Source organism: Apodemus sylvaticus, chromosome 7 (genome assembly GCF_947179515.1).
Source record: "Apodemus sylvaticus chromosome 7, mApoSyl1.1, whole genome shotgun sequence".
Taxonomy (NCBI): Eukaryota; Metazoa; Chordata; class Mammalia; order Rodentia; family Muridae; genus Apodemus; species Apodemus sylvaticus.
Window position 1 is genome coordinate 50,990,677 of NC_067478.1, and position 15,177 is coordinate 51,005,853.

A 15,177-nucleotide genomic window follows, 5' to 3' on the forward strand; every position below is an offset into this window, starting at 1 on the left:
ATCAGATTCAGCACTGCTGAACGCTACAGACTGCATTTCTGCTGTAGTCTTCTGCCCTCGGAGAAACATAATAGTTTACTTATGGAAAACAAAGACATTTAATATTTTTCTACTGACATTCTTCCACATGTAAGGACCTAAGTAGTATATTTTAAAATTCTATGGTTTAAGTGTATTCAATTTTAAAAACTGCTGCTGAAGCTGCAAGCTTGGATATCATTGAAAATACAGCAAAACCAACCAACCAAAACAAAATCGCTGAATGAATTTTAGCTTCGGATTAGGACAGATTTCCAAAGTGGTCCAAAATTAACTTCTGCCATTTTGTACCACATATTTATGCAAAGCAGAATCCTCAATACTGATGATTACATAATCAAATCAATCAACTCTGCAAAAACACTGAAGCTGCTTACAGCTGGAGCTGTTACAGCTCTTCAGGGTTTCTGAGTACAACTTATACTTCCCGGAGGTACCCAGTTTCACTCACATCATACAACTAAGGGCTCACACACTGCTCCACACAGCACGTCCTCCACACAGCAGGCCCTCACCACTCTTCTCTCTAAACTAATCTCAGCTCCTAAGATTCAGCTCAAAAGCCACCCACCTCCTACGTCTAACTCTCCAGGCCAGAAACAAGTCCACTTCTTTAGCCACAGAAGCTGTATGTGGTGACTCACTCCTACAAATCCCAGGCCAGCCTGGGCTACAGAGAGAGACCCAATTTCAAAAACAAGTGAGTGCCAAAGAATAGTGACAACCTGAGACCAAGCCATAAAACCCTCCCTGCGCCCCTTTCTCAACAAATAGAAAATAATAATAATAATAATAATCTATTTTTAAACAAAATAGCCCGAGACTCTGCTCCAGCAGCTGGTATCACTACTTTTGGTCAACTAGGATTAATGCAGTCCCAGCCCTCATTGGAGAAGTCTCTTTTTGTAAAGAGAGGACGTTAAACAGAGTCCCACAACTGATCAAAGAACAGGGAGTAAGTGTCTGTACTCTGCTGGGCCCTAAAGAGAACATCTGAAGCACCCCTCCCTCAGGCACAGCAAGCATGGCAGGTGAAGAAACAAGCAACAATTCTGAGAGTCTGAGGTTGGGTTACTGTAAAAAGGTGTTTCCCTGACATGAGGCCATTGTGCTCATGAACTCAGGGCTGCGGCTGCAGTACAAGATCAAGCCAGTCAGCATTCCAGCGTGAGTAGAAGGGGACCCTGAGGCCCAACGCCTAGCGACTGCAGTGGATGGCTGCTGGGAAGGGAAAGTCAGTTTTCAGAGATGTGGCCCCTGACGAGGAACCCACCCAGTGGATGGCCCTAATTCCATGTTCATCCTACGGGCAGTAAGTGGACTCAGAGTGTAATGAGGGTGCTCTGGAAGATCAAAACATACCACATACATATACGAAAAGCTCAAAAGAAAAATAAAATTAAAATACCAATGTCCACAATGCCCTAGACTCTGAAAATAGCACATCAGACAGAGACATAACAAGGTTTAGAGAAAGTTTCTCATATTCTTGTATTGTAGAGAAAGTACTTGAATTTCTCTGCAAACCCCACAGAGATATAACAGGTCAAATTATTTCTAAATTGCTCCCCAGTCCCCAAAGTCTATTGATTGATAAGACTTATCTGCTTCTACCAAAGCCACCGTCTGACTGAAGCTATCACCATGCCTCATGTCCCTACACAGTCCCTCTCAAACGGAGCTGCTCGGCCTTCCATCTTGCACCGTTAGTTACTGCTCAAAACCAGAAAAATGTCCAGACTCCTCGGAGTAGCCCTAGGGCCCACGCTGGTAGCCTCCTCCTCACCGGTTTCCTGAGTCTCCTTCTTCACGTACTATTCCCAACAGCATGACTATTTCCTCTTTTTCCCAGACTGCTTCCTGCTTCCTCCTGGCTTTCCAGTCTCCACGACTGTCCCCTAGCACTCTACACGATCCTACCACAGGCCTCAACACTAAGTTAAGGTGTTTACTCTGTCAATATCCTTCATCAGAATCTGGCTGGCCTACAATTCACTCTGTAAACCAGGCTGGCCTCCAACTCAGTAGCTCCACCTTCCTCAGCCTCCCAGTGCTGGGATTCGGAATGTGCACCATGTTCCTCAGAGGGTAGCACCGTGCTCTACAGTGAGTGAATGTGCACAATTGATGCATCAGGTAGTCTTGTGGCTACTTAACCCAGCTCTGCCCACTCTTACCTGGACATGGTGCACACCAAAATAAGGTTCCAAAAGGTGGCAAGTAGTTATTATTTTAATAACGGACACCTTCAGTACTTACACAACAGCTTGACTTTATTACTTCTTTGGGGATAGTAGCGTCAGACTGTTCTATTGCAGGCACATTCAACCCTGAAACTTACAATGTGATATGCAAATAAACAACACCTTTAAAATAGCACTCATCACCCATGGTGGTGGGTGGGACGAATGTTGAGCGTATGGTCGGAGCTGCTGATGTTCTAGTCGTTTAGCCTGGAGACGAGGCCCAGCTCCCTCATCAGGTGGGCTCCTCATCTGTCAAGTATCACATATAGCTCAGGGTTCTCAGGGGTCCCACCAGCTTCACACAGCCATGTGCAGACTAGAGCACACGTCCGAAGGACACTTTGGAGAGCTGTTTATGTGTCTATTTGCCAGATACCTACACTACAGCCGGATAGCACAGGTTCTGAAACAGAGAAAGCCTTTCCCAGAAGGATCCTGAGACACTGTGAGAAGAGAAACACTGGTCATTCTCAGTTTTGTAAGAGAAAACTGAGACACAGAGGTTAGCATGCCAGGCCACACAGCCAAGGAATCAGAACACACAATTCAGCCAGAAGAATCAAGGAGAAGGTGAGGTTTGCCTTGGCTTTTCAGTTAGCCTTTTGCTTAGCTTTTTAAATAGTGGGAATAGACACACATCAATGAGGAAGCTATCCAAATAAAAACGTGGCTCAGAGCCGGAGTGAGCGAACTCGGGGAAAACAAGTCTTAAGCGGTTCAGATTAAGAGGTACACAAGGCCACAGGGTCAAAGGACAACAGGCCTGAGGAGACCTTTAGGTTGGACCAAAATGATCCTATCGACATGCCAGAAAGCCACTTTGGCAACAGGCCACAAGGGAGACAGAAAGGAGGCAGTGTGAAGCTGCAGTCACTAACCAAATGTGCTGAGAACGTCCGAGCAGTGGACAGGGCCAGGCCAGGCCTGGGTGGACCACACCTGGTGACTAACGGGTACACAGATTGACCATGGTGAGGTGAAAGTTGCTTCTAGCTTAATAATGGCTTAGGCAAACTGGTATAAACTAATGCTCCCTGCCACGCAACACAATAGCAGAATTCTTGGTGACGGCCCACAGAGACTTAGATAAGGGAAGTTAGCAGCCCGGTGCTCAGAGATGAACGAGAAATAAACAGCAGAGAGGAGTGATTAGTGAGGGATGGCTCTGCCGCTCCACCAGCAGATCAGCTGTGAGCTATGATAGTGCCTGCAAGATGTTTACCGCCATCTTAGAGTCCGGAGCCCCGTTTCTCAAAACCACGAGAAGTCCAATTTCTGCTCTACAGCTCAATGAAAAGGAAGGGTCTGGGCTAGGGTGCAATACCTCCATGCCTGCAACTCAGCACCCGGGAGTTACATGACGACTTTCAGGCCAGCCTGGGCTATGTATGAGACTCTGTGTCAAAAACAACAAACAAACAAACAACACAATAGTAGCTACCTTACACGGGAGTGTAGCTCACTGGCAGAGCATTTACACACATGACTTAGGTCCTGGGTTCAATTCCTAGTACTACCAAAACGGAAGGGAGGGAGCGAGGGAGGGAGGCAGGAGAAGAAAGGATGGAAGGCTCCGTGTTCTCTAGTCACAGCCAACCTCCTGTGGGGTCACTAAGCCCATTCCAAACTCTAGTGCTTGTCTGCAGTACTCACAGTCTGTCTAGGGACATGGAGGTCCTAACAGATCTTAGGGACAACATCTGAAATGTAAATAAATAAAATAATTCATCTTTAAAATAAAGTCTCAAGAGAGAAGCTCCCCCCCATTCAGAGCAACTATCTTCCTGTGTGAAATGCACTTGTACAGAAGACAGCAGCCAAGCCATCAAGACAGGCCCAGTTGCCTCCTTCCCGACAGGACAGCTGCCTTAGAGGCCGGGCTCAGATTGCCTGGGCTCTACCTCAGCGACGCTGTGAACAGCTAACCCTGTGAACAGCTAACCCAACGGGCAGCAAGTGCAAAGAGCTGGGAGGCGAATATTCACGAGGCCTTGAAGCAGTATTTTCTTCTTTGGGTAGCTACTTAAAATTCCTATCTGATTGCAGTCTCATGGCTGATGGGATCACTTGAATATTCAAAATAAATTCTAATGTTCTCCAAGCTAATTTGTACAAATTGTACAAAGGCTGTATTACAGTCCAAGTTAAAATTAAAAGAGAGGAGAGGCATAACAGAGTTATACAATCCTTCAACAGAAAATGACTTAAAAGGTTTCCATTCGAGCCCATGCAACCTAAAGCATGCAATATGAAAACACATTTCTTTGTTAAAATTCCACATCTGTATCTTATAACTATTACTAGTGGGTGGAGGTGACTGCAGTACACCCACAACCAAAAACGTGCAGGGTATTTTTCAAAGCCTATTGCAATGTTGTAGTTTTTACAAAGCAAACATAATAGTATTCATGTATTCATCTCTTCTACAGATTGCGGCCCAAGGACAGGATGGTTTTACTATCAGATTCCTTGCTAATATATAAGTCATCATATGACTAGTGATTTTTATTTTAAGAACAAATGTACTTTCAAGTCATCTTAGTCCTGTCAGGAAAACCTAGTGACTACGCTCACCCAGAAAGAAGATTCAGTGCTGAGGGGGGTGGGGGGGATCCCAGAGAACAGAAGGGGCAGCAGGTGCCTGCGGCTGAAACACCAGCTCAGCACAGCAGCTCTTAGCAGTGCAGGCATGCCTTTCCTACCTAGTGCAGCATACACCTCTCAGACCTCACACCTCGAAGAGAAAACCTAGCAGGGCCAAGTCCACCACATCAGGACAGCAACTCCAGCTCCCCTAGGCCAGACAGGAAGATGCGAGGCTTCTCAACACGGGCTTCTTAAACCAGCCGAGTTCTGTAGCTGCACCTTCTGTTTTCATAGTACTAAGAACAGAATCGGGGGGCCTTGGGCAACCTTAACAAGTGTTCTGCACAGATGCTCCACCAGCACTTCACTGACTGCCCAATCGGACAGGCCCTAAGTTCAGACTATCTAAAAACAGAGTAAGGTGAGAAAGGAAAAGTCCCCCTCTTAAGCCCTGACCAATCAGAGTTATTATTCCCTGTCCACTTATTCTAAAGTTCCACTTAGTTACGGACGAGAAAACCTTTATGTTGTCACCAACCTCCTAGAATAGGATGGACATGAACTCCACTTGCCTCCTGTGCCTTCTGAAGCAGGGCTGCCTGTGCAGGTGCCTGGGTCTTAGGGGTCAGAGCACTACAAAAGCCCAGGAGACTTCGGCACTTGCCTGGCTCTTCAGGGAACTTTGAACACGGAGGTAACATTCCTAACCCCTATTTCTCTTCTGTAAAACTCAGGCTCTTGCCTTATAAGGTCCAGTGAGCTAGCTGGAAATGAACTAGTTTATGCTGAGCACTTACCACAAGTGGCTCATGGTAAAAACAAAACAAAACCAGCTCCGTTCAGCACACACCAATGGGTTTGTGCCCTTGCAAAGCTATGGCACAATTTATTCTGGGGTAGGACATTCTCTAATCTGTTGCTGTTATAAACAATGCTTCAAGTGGCATCCTTCACAGTGGGAATTCTTTCCTGCAATAACCAGTCAATATCCCACTTAACTTTCACACATAACACTGATGGATCCAATGCCATTCAAAGTGGGTGCAGTTAGTATCTCGATTTGATTTTCGAGATCTCACTAGCTGGGATCTTGGGGAGGTGACGTAACTTACCTGTGACAGCCCACACTTCGGTAAGTGCGGAAGCCTACATGGGTGTGTGGTTGCTAACTAGGAAGGTACTGACTCTAATACAGATCCGAGCCTTCCTTCCGTAGACTCATGCAAGATGTTCTTTTAAATGCATCTCAGATCCTAAAGTGCATTTAAATTCCCAAGCCAGTCCCCAGTTCTGTCAGAAACGAATGCTAATTTTCAATTGTGCAAATCAACTAACAAAACAGCTGACTGGGATTCAGTAACCTCTGTAAATATTAATTTGTTTCCTCTCCAAAGAAGCAGGTGTGCCTTGAACACTACCCCTGGGGACTCACCATACTGCTGAAACCCCAGAGAAACAAATGAGTAATTACTGAATTTGGTACCCTGAGAATATTCTTTAAGGAAGGAGAATTCATAACAATCACTTTGTCACTGCATTTACCGTGCCAAGAAAAAGGGGGAACAGTACTCCCGGCTTCAGAAACTCAAAGCATGTCCCTGAGAGGCCAATTCCCCAGACTGATTCCAATGAAGCCCATTCAAGATGGCTTCCTAGAAGTCAGTAACAAGAAATAACTCTCAACCAGGAGAAAAGGGAATGGCGATGGTGAAAATCAGCCAGTAGAAACCATCACTAGCATGAGGGGCATTTCTAGCCTCATATAGTAACTAAGAATACACTTAACAGTCACAAGTGTTTTTCAAGAAAATGCTTATTCTAGTTAGAAAAAAGCAAGACAGAATCAACACTGAAAAAAATCTTACAACAAAAATTAACAGCAACATGCTATGCCCTAAACCTCAAACAATGTAAGATGTTATGCCAAAAGCACTAAAGTCTATCAGGCAATAAGGAGTACAAGGGTATCCCTTACTATCTGAATACAATTACAACTGAATTTCATAGGGACAAGAAGGGTAGGAATTTGGTCTTTGTGTGGTTGAGCACCTGAGGGCTGGTGGATGCCAGAGGACATGTTATACCATTATTCCTTTTGGGATTGGGACACAACAGGGCATCTCATCCGTCTGTAACTTTCTGAGATGTCAAGTCTGGATGGTCAGGGGCCTCTGGGAGCCTGCCTACCATTGTCTCCTAGTGAATACAAATGGATGCCCCTGCTCCCAGCTCCTACCCACACCCCTCCTCCAGCCACGGGTTCTGAGTATCTAATAAGTCCTCAGGCTTGCCAAGCAAAACCATCTCTCTATGCTGGAATTTAAACTTCTAAAAACTCACCAAGTAGGACTGTTTTAAACCCAGGGATCACACAATGCTTAAAGTGGATGACCTCAAGTCAACTAAAAATGTCCTCATGGGGAAAATAGATGCCAATGGGAACCCAAAAGTTTGGCAACCATAACGTTTACAGGTTGAAATCAGGGCATGGGAGAGAGGTCCTATCACAGAAACTCACTTTTGGTCAGATGTGCTTTCTGTAACAAGTTGCTTCCCTAGGCTGAAACATCTCCTAGAGGAACATTGCAAGATCCAAGCTCCAAAGGTCAGAAGAGCAGCAGTCCGCTTCCACTACTGCAACGCCCCCGCCACCCCACGCCTGCCATCAGTTATCCTGCGGTTCCAAGACCTAAGAGATCTCAATTTTCATTCTCTATCCACTGCCAAACAGAAACAAAGGGTTTATTCTTGGCAAAACTGAAACTAAGAAATGTTAACCTTTCATTTTTAAAGGGAGAGAAAGGGAGACAGGCAGCAGACAGACAGACACCAGGGCTCAAAGTGAGTTTCTCATGTTGGTAGCATGTGAAGGTAAGGAACAATGCAGCCAGTTCTACCCACCAATGCTGAAACACCCATGCCTTTTCAAAGGTTAACACTAGCTAGCACATGTGTGCTTTCCTCGAACCATGCATCCCGGAGGCTGAGCTTTGGCAGTAGATCACATGCATTACTGTGTGAGGTAAACCAGACTGTTACCTCTCCATATTCTCAGGCCCTCTCCACATTCCGAGCCTCCATCCTATATGCCGTCAAGACTCCAATTTCCTAAGCACAGCACTAAATGTACTCCTTTTAGGGGGAGGGGGAACCTACTTGTAGTGTTCAGTTACAGGCCCATCTCAGGAAAGAAAACAGGATCTGGCACCAGAAACGTCTAGGCTGCACGAGCTGTGACCTTGGGCAAGTATCTAAACTGGGCATCTTATCATAAAGTGAGAATGCTCTGGTATCAATTAATAGGGTCTGAGGTCTGTTCTCAGGAAGAGATCTAGCGGTCTGACACCACAACTTTAATAAGTTAGTTGTTATTACAGCCAGGCCAGACTAAAGTCGTACTTCAGTAATCTCTACCGGCTTCAGTCACCTGCACTTCCTTCTTGCTCAATGATTCCACACTTGTTCATGCTCCAAACTTGCTCTTATTTTCAACAAGCTGGTGTTAACGCAAGCCCTCCCTAACAGCAGGTAGAGCAGCCAGTTAGGTGAGGCGAAGAGTCAACCCACCGGTGGGATGAATACCAGGTTATCACCTAAAGGAACTGAGGCAAAAGGAAAAGCGCCTTAAGGGGGAATCCAGACAGTTGCTAGGAGTCCTCTTGCAAAATATGCCTAAGGGATCTATAACTGGTATGTCAGAGGACTGCAGTCTGCAGAGAACATGAGCAAAGGTTTTAGTTTCAAGGCCATTACAAAGGTGTGAGGCTTATTTGAACTGGGTTTCACTTCATGAATCCAAAGCATCCTGACCAATTCAGTATTATTAGGGGCTGCACTATCAAACAGACAGTTGTGCCACATGTTCCAGAAATCTACCACTCACTCTCTTTTGGTGTAAAGTATAAAACAAGTATGCACAAAAGGGCTCCAAATGCATGCCAAATCAAGAAGTCCTTTGGAATCAGAAACTGCTTCACTCATCTTTGGATCCAAACACCCCACCCATGCACACGTTTACCACATACGAAAGAAAGTAAGTCAATAAAAATGGATGGCAGATTGGGGACACAGCTCAGTTGGTACACCACTTGCCTAACATGCTATAGTCCTGGGTTCCATGCCAGGCATAGCCCAAAGGAGATGTGTTAACCTATACCTACTATCCCAGTGCTCAAGATAGGAGGATGGGAAGCTCAGGGCTGACTTCAGAAACCCTTAAGATGAGGCCAGCCTAGACTACATGAGAACCTGACTTAAAACAAAGGAATCAAGTATAGGAAAAATAAAGGGCATTATTTCAGGCAGACGAGAAACAGCAAATTGCTAATCCTAGATGGTTTAAGATGGTTAAGCACATGGTTAGAGTATTTTAAGTTACCAAATAGCATAAATGACATGTATTGATTAGACAATCCAACCACAGAAGGATGTAGTGAGAAGCTGGAATGCTGGAGATAAGAGTTGTGTGTGTTTTCAGAAAGTCAACAGCTCTGGGCCTTAGCTCCAGGTTTTTGGTTTGGTTTGGTGATTTGAGACAGGGTTTCTCTGTGTAGCCCTGGAACTAGCTCTGTAGACCACACTAGCCTTGAACTCTTAGAGATCTGCCTGCCTCAGCCTCCTGAGTGCTGGGATTAAAGGCAGGTGCTACCGCCAGCCAGCTGCTAGTTCCAGGTTTTGTAACAAAAAGATGGGTAATGGGACTCCCGAGAGGACCCTGGTGTGTGGAAAGAAACACTTAGGAAATCTGATCATATCATTGGTTCGTGAAACAGGGTTGAAGGAGCCCAGTGTTAGTGTTTGCTAAGCATTGTGTGAACTTCTGGGTTCAACTCTGCAGCAGGAAAAACAAAGTGGGGGGGCGGGGAGCAGGCGTGAATGATATCTGAACAGGAACGCATGCAGGAAAAGACAGGCAACTAAGGGGAAGTGGCCTATGGTGTTATGAGTTGGCAGGCAAAAGTAGAATGTATATATTTTCCAAACACACACACCTACCTGAGAAGGTTAGTGTGTGTCAGAGAAAAAAGCAACAAATACATTCTACTCTGCCTGCCGCAGTTCCTGGAAAACAAGGCAAGCAATTTTGCCTTGATCTGGATGTATACTTCAAGTTGGAAATACAGCACAAAGGTGAGTACTTCACCTCTTAACAGCAGCACAAGCGGTAATTATGGCTAAAGCAGAGCGGTGCTCGGTAAGAATTCTGCAAACAACAGGCATCCAAAGGCTAAGGTTCTGGCCAAGAGAAACACTGTTAATCCCAGGAAAGGAAAAGGAAACATTTATCAAGCCACACTATTTAGAAGACCCCCTGTTGGGTTCTTTCATTTACAGTCTCTTGAAACCACCTAATAAATCAGTAACGTGGGGCCCAGTAGGTTGACTGAGTCAGGTAGGAACAGTGTGTGGACTTACTAGTTACCCATTTTGAAAAACCCATGTTTCCCATTCATGTTTAAGTTTACCCTACATTCTGTGAAAGTATAACATTCCTGTCTGTCTTCAGTTCGAAACTGAGGGACAAAAAAGAAAACAGAAAAGGAGAATGCCCTACGACGTTAGAGGTTCCTGGCACTGACGTTATCATCAGAAGAAAATCTCAAAGGAAAGTAGCATTTCTTTCAAGGTCAGAGCTTTCGCAGAGAAACCGAGAAACCGGGCAGTGCTAGCACTGACTCTGCCGATGCACTTGTGCCCAACTATAAATGGAAATCTAAGGTGTGCATTCGCATTCACCTACTGCAAAGCTAGCTGTAGCTGCAGATTCTGACCCAAATGCTGTGGCCTGAGACTTTGCCAAAGCATAAAGACTTGCAAGTACAAACCAACAGGTTATAACTGCCAAGCGGTTAGAGGAACGAATTACAAAACCAACAGGCAACACTGGCCCTCCCGTACAACTGTGCAAAACACTTCCTGCCACGAACCCTAACATTTAAAAAAAAAAACAAAAAACAGAAAGACAGTCGAGGATGGGGGGGAGGGTTGCTCGCTCTCCATAATTTATTAGACTTCTCTCCCGGTAACCTCCAGCTAATGAGTCACGCATTTCATTCTTTCGATCGCCCCCTCCCCTTACGAAAATTCATCCAATGCATCCTTTAAATTTGCAATCAAGGCGCCTGGAGATGAGCATAACATAATCTTGAGCGGGGACGCTAAGTTCAAAAGGTGCTGAAGGGCTTCATGATAATCTAAAAAGAACTCTCCTCTCTCTCTCTCTGGGCGTTACTATCTCCACCCCAAGGATAGGGGAAGGGGAAGGCTTGCTGGCAAGGAAAACAATAAAGGGCACTTTCCTTAAAACTCCGAGCAGCGTACTTTATAGATTCACAGACTCCAGGCCGTTACCCACAGCTCTGCGCCCGCGTCTCCACCCTCTCGGGGCAGACAGGGCTGCAGATACCCGCCGGAGTGGTTGCGGGCTAGCGGGCGTCCCTGGCAGCAGCAAAGGAGAGGAAAGCAGGCAAAGGCCGGCGCGCGGCCCCAAAGCCCGGTATCTCACCGACCCGCGCGGGCTCCTTCTCGGCAGCCCTTACGGTCAGAGAAAGCTCGGAGGAAGATCCAAGCGCGCCGCCATCCCTCCCTGCGATCTCCGCGCCTGTCAGTGCGCCAAAGTGGCTGCTACCCACGAACAGGTGCGACAGCATCCATCCCGGCGGAGCTCCGCTCGGCCCGCGCCCCGCTCTCCCCGGGCCACGGTGCCTGCCGCCCCCCGCCCAATCCAGACCTCACCGCCCCAGCAGCCTGGCCGCACCCGGGTGCCGCGGCATCCGCCAAGTTCCTGAAGCAGGGGGCTCACCTCTTGGCCTGAGCGGCTACGGAGAGCAGCGGACGGCAGCAAGACCGCGCGAGCAGGAGGATGTGCAAGCGGGCGCGGGAACAGGAGCAAGCCGCAGCCGCGATGCAAGAGGAAGGCGCCCGGCAGCTTCAACCCCGGCGTGGGCTGACCGTGACGTCACAATGGCGCGGCCAGCCAATCCGAGCCCGGAGGCAGGATCAAGCGCTATGATGTCATGCGGCCTTGGAGCCAATCCTGGGGCGGTAGAACTTTCGTGATTGTAAATTCCAGAACCCGATGTGGTGCGCGGCGGAGGCCAGGGTTGGTTTCCCGAGGTTCACGTGTCTCGGGGCAGTTTTCTTGCTTCTTCCTAATAAGCCTGCGTGGGACACAGAGTCTGCGCAATAGCCACAGTGAAGTTCTGGGTGCCCTGAACTCTTTCCAGCAGCTGGAGGCAGGGTCTGGTGTGGTATTTTTGGCAGGTGCCCACCCACCTAACGGGCTTTGCCACCATTCTAAAGGGGACCCTTTTCCCGGTTTTAGCGAGGGTCTGAAACCTAGGTGGGGCTGATGTTGAGCAAATTGAAGCAACAGAAATCACTAGGAACTTTGTAACCATAATTCTTGGATAGGTTGATCACACACTACTGGGAGTTTTAATATTTCTACTCTACGAAATTATCAGTCTTGTAATGAAGCATTGTAATGTCTTTCAGCTGGGCAAATTTAAACACTTAAAAGGGACTCAGGCACAAACATAACAGCCTTTCTGGTTTTCACTACTGTTTGATTAAATCAAGGCCTCCGTCCGAGTATCATACAACTCTTATTTCAAACACTAGAAATTTAACCTTTTGTTGTGCCCCTTTGCTTTACAGCCATGGACCCAACACAGCCAACCAGTCATTCAATATAGAAACAGATTTTTTATTAGTTATGTTTTCCTGTACCAGCATTGTTCTAGGATCCAGATGACTGTCATAGTAATACAAATATGCAAGCTATAAACATGTTAGATAATGTTTAAACACACATTGCTCTAGCAATAACAATTAGTTGCCATTCATTTCTACAAACACTGAATAAGGACCGCCTTCCCTGCCACAGTGCATGTCTGTCTACACATGAACTGTGGTTCAAGAGGCATGTGAATGGTCATCTGTGCAACCTGGCTTCCTAGCAGTCACCTATTCATTGTATTGTTTCCTAGCTTCCACATGCCCGGGACTGCTAAGATCTGTAGTAATGCACCAAATCTAGCATGTTTCTCCTCTCAATGGCATTTACAAGGCTTGGGGCATCATTTGCCCACAGTTCTTTGTAGTCTGGGGTGTGACGAGAAGTCACTATTTTTTTCTTTTTTGAATGGGTGAAGCATGAACTCAGTGGTGACATGTTTGATCCCTGTTTCTGCTCCACTTACCATCGGTGTCCCTCCTGTTCACTATTTTTAACTCTTCTCAAGGCTTTTAGCAAGGCAGAGACTCCTCTTCCTCAGGTCAGAGCCTTGGGTTCCCAGTATGTAATTTACATATGCAATCAGAGGCAGGCAAGACCTTTCCTGACAGCAGCAGCTAAATTTACTTCACTCCACAAGGTGTGAAATGACCAGTCTCAGCTACCCCCATTTAATATCTTTGAATTCAAGTGTAAATCTTCAAGAAAAGCACAGAACGTGTATAATGACCTACCTTAACTAGTTTTTCCCAAATAAAAACATATCTACGATTCAGTGCCAGGCTTACTAAGTAATGGAACTGAAGAGAGAAATGTTTGGGGTACCACAGAGCTGGATTCTTGGCTTTCGGAACTATGAGAACTATGAGAAGCTATCCCTGCCATTTTACCTATCATATGTGATCTGAGACAGTTCTTTAATAGCATTCATTTGGTAATATCAAAAAAATGCATTTTCTCCATTAAATAATGGTTTTATTCTCTATTTACTTTTAAATTGTGGCAGCTTCCCCCGCCACAGACACTTTGCTCTTAGTTTTTATCAGCGGGCCCAGATCTCCTCTAATACACTTCCAAGTATGTAAGAAGACTGCTTCAGTATTACTTTTGAGGAAGAAATTTTTTAATATCCTGGGCAATTTGTTTTATTGCAATAGCAGCTGCAGTTGAATTTAAAATGCAATTAACAGCTTCATTATAATACTGAATTCTAATGGCTGAAACTGCTACTGTTCGATTGGCATGACATAATGAAACCTGTCTCTAAAGTGATGTATAAGTCTATGTTAGTCTCTGAACATCTCAGAGTTGACTAGAATCTAGGGTGACCGTTGTTTTATACTAAGGGATGACAATCATATCTCAACAGAGAATTAAAGCCCAAATCCTAACAATAGCCTTTGGACTTTAATTTTTTAGCATGTTGCTATTTTTCTAATCTTCTAAAATTATCCACCTCCTGTGGAGCAACAGAGGAAGTCCTGAGCGAGTGCATGATTGACAAGGGCCAATGCCTCAGACCCCAGGGATTGGCAGCACCTTCATCTGAGTGAGGCTCTGAGACATAGCAAAGCCTTCCTCTGCTCCAAGTGGGAGTAAATAAGAATGACTGGCCAGTATGTGCAAAACTTAGCCACTGCAGCATCCTCACCTTGAAGCCTGAGTCTGCTCCCCTACTGAGACCTGCTAAAACTAGCTAGCAGTTTCTTGAGCTGTGCATAATAAACAAGACAGGGAGGCTCCAGGTTGTCCAACAGTAGGTGCCATTCAATCAAAGTGACATGTTTCACTTCTCTGGAAGCCTGTCTGTCCTATCCGTCATTCCCTCATCACTCTAGTCAGGTTCCCAGGACCAAGCTGAACTGGACATTGTGGTCTTTCCTAAACAATAGCGTCCTTGAACACAGAGAGCGCTAGACCACCTCAGAACCTTGGCTCTTACTGGTTCTCTAAGCCTGCGAGGATTTAACCTAGAAATCTCTAAGGCTTGCAACTTTGTTTCATGTTGACCTTTGCATAAACACCACCTCCTCGAGAAGCAAATTGCCTCCTGATAGCTGGAGACTTTTTCTCTACTCGGTTTTTCTCCTTATCACTCATTACTATTTAACACACCACATTTGCTTTTTAACAGTTATTTCCTGGTCCTCTAATAAGCTTTCTGCTTGGACTGTATCCCAGGATTCAGAGCAATACAATTAGGGTGAAGGCAAGACTGAGAAATGGTTCAGCACCTAAGGGCACCTGTTGCTCTTACAGACCTGAACTCACATCAGGCAGTTCACAAACACCTGTGATTCCATTCCCACAGGATCTGACACTCTCTGGCCTCCTCACATACGTGTACAGACATGACACACATAAACTCATGTGAGCACACACACACAAGCATAATTCTTTTTTAAAAAATCTCAAGTTTGTATTAATTTGAATACCAAGCACTCTCCCATGAGATAGAAATTATTACATTTATTGCAACAATTAGTCAAATTTTGGGGGCCAGAGAGATGGCTCAGCAGTTAAAGGCACTCACTTGGTAGATCACAACTATCTCTAAGTCCAGTTTTA

At 45.7% G+C, this 15,177-nt stretch overlaps 1 protein-coding gene across 1 annotated transcript in view; it reads right to left on the reverse strand.

Annotated features, from left to right (window-relative positions):
• Positions 1 to 11,812, reverse strand: part of Elovl5 (ELOVL fatty acid elongase 5) — a 61,579-nt gene extending 49,767 nt beyond the window's left edge. The window contains exon 1 of the mRNA XM_052187776.1: positions 11,674 to 11,812. The gene's annotated coding sequence lies outside the window, so the exon portion shown is untranslated. The remainder of the gene's footprint in view (positions 1 to 11,673) is intronic.
• Between the last annotated feature and the right edge of the window lie 3,365 nt (positions 11,813 to 15,177).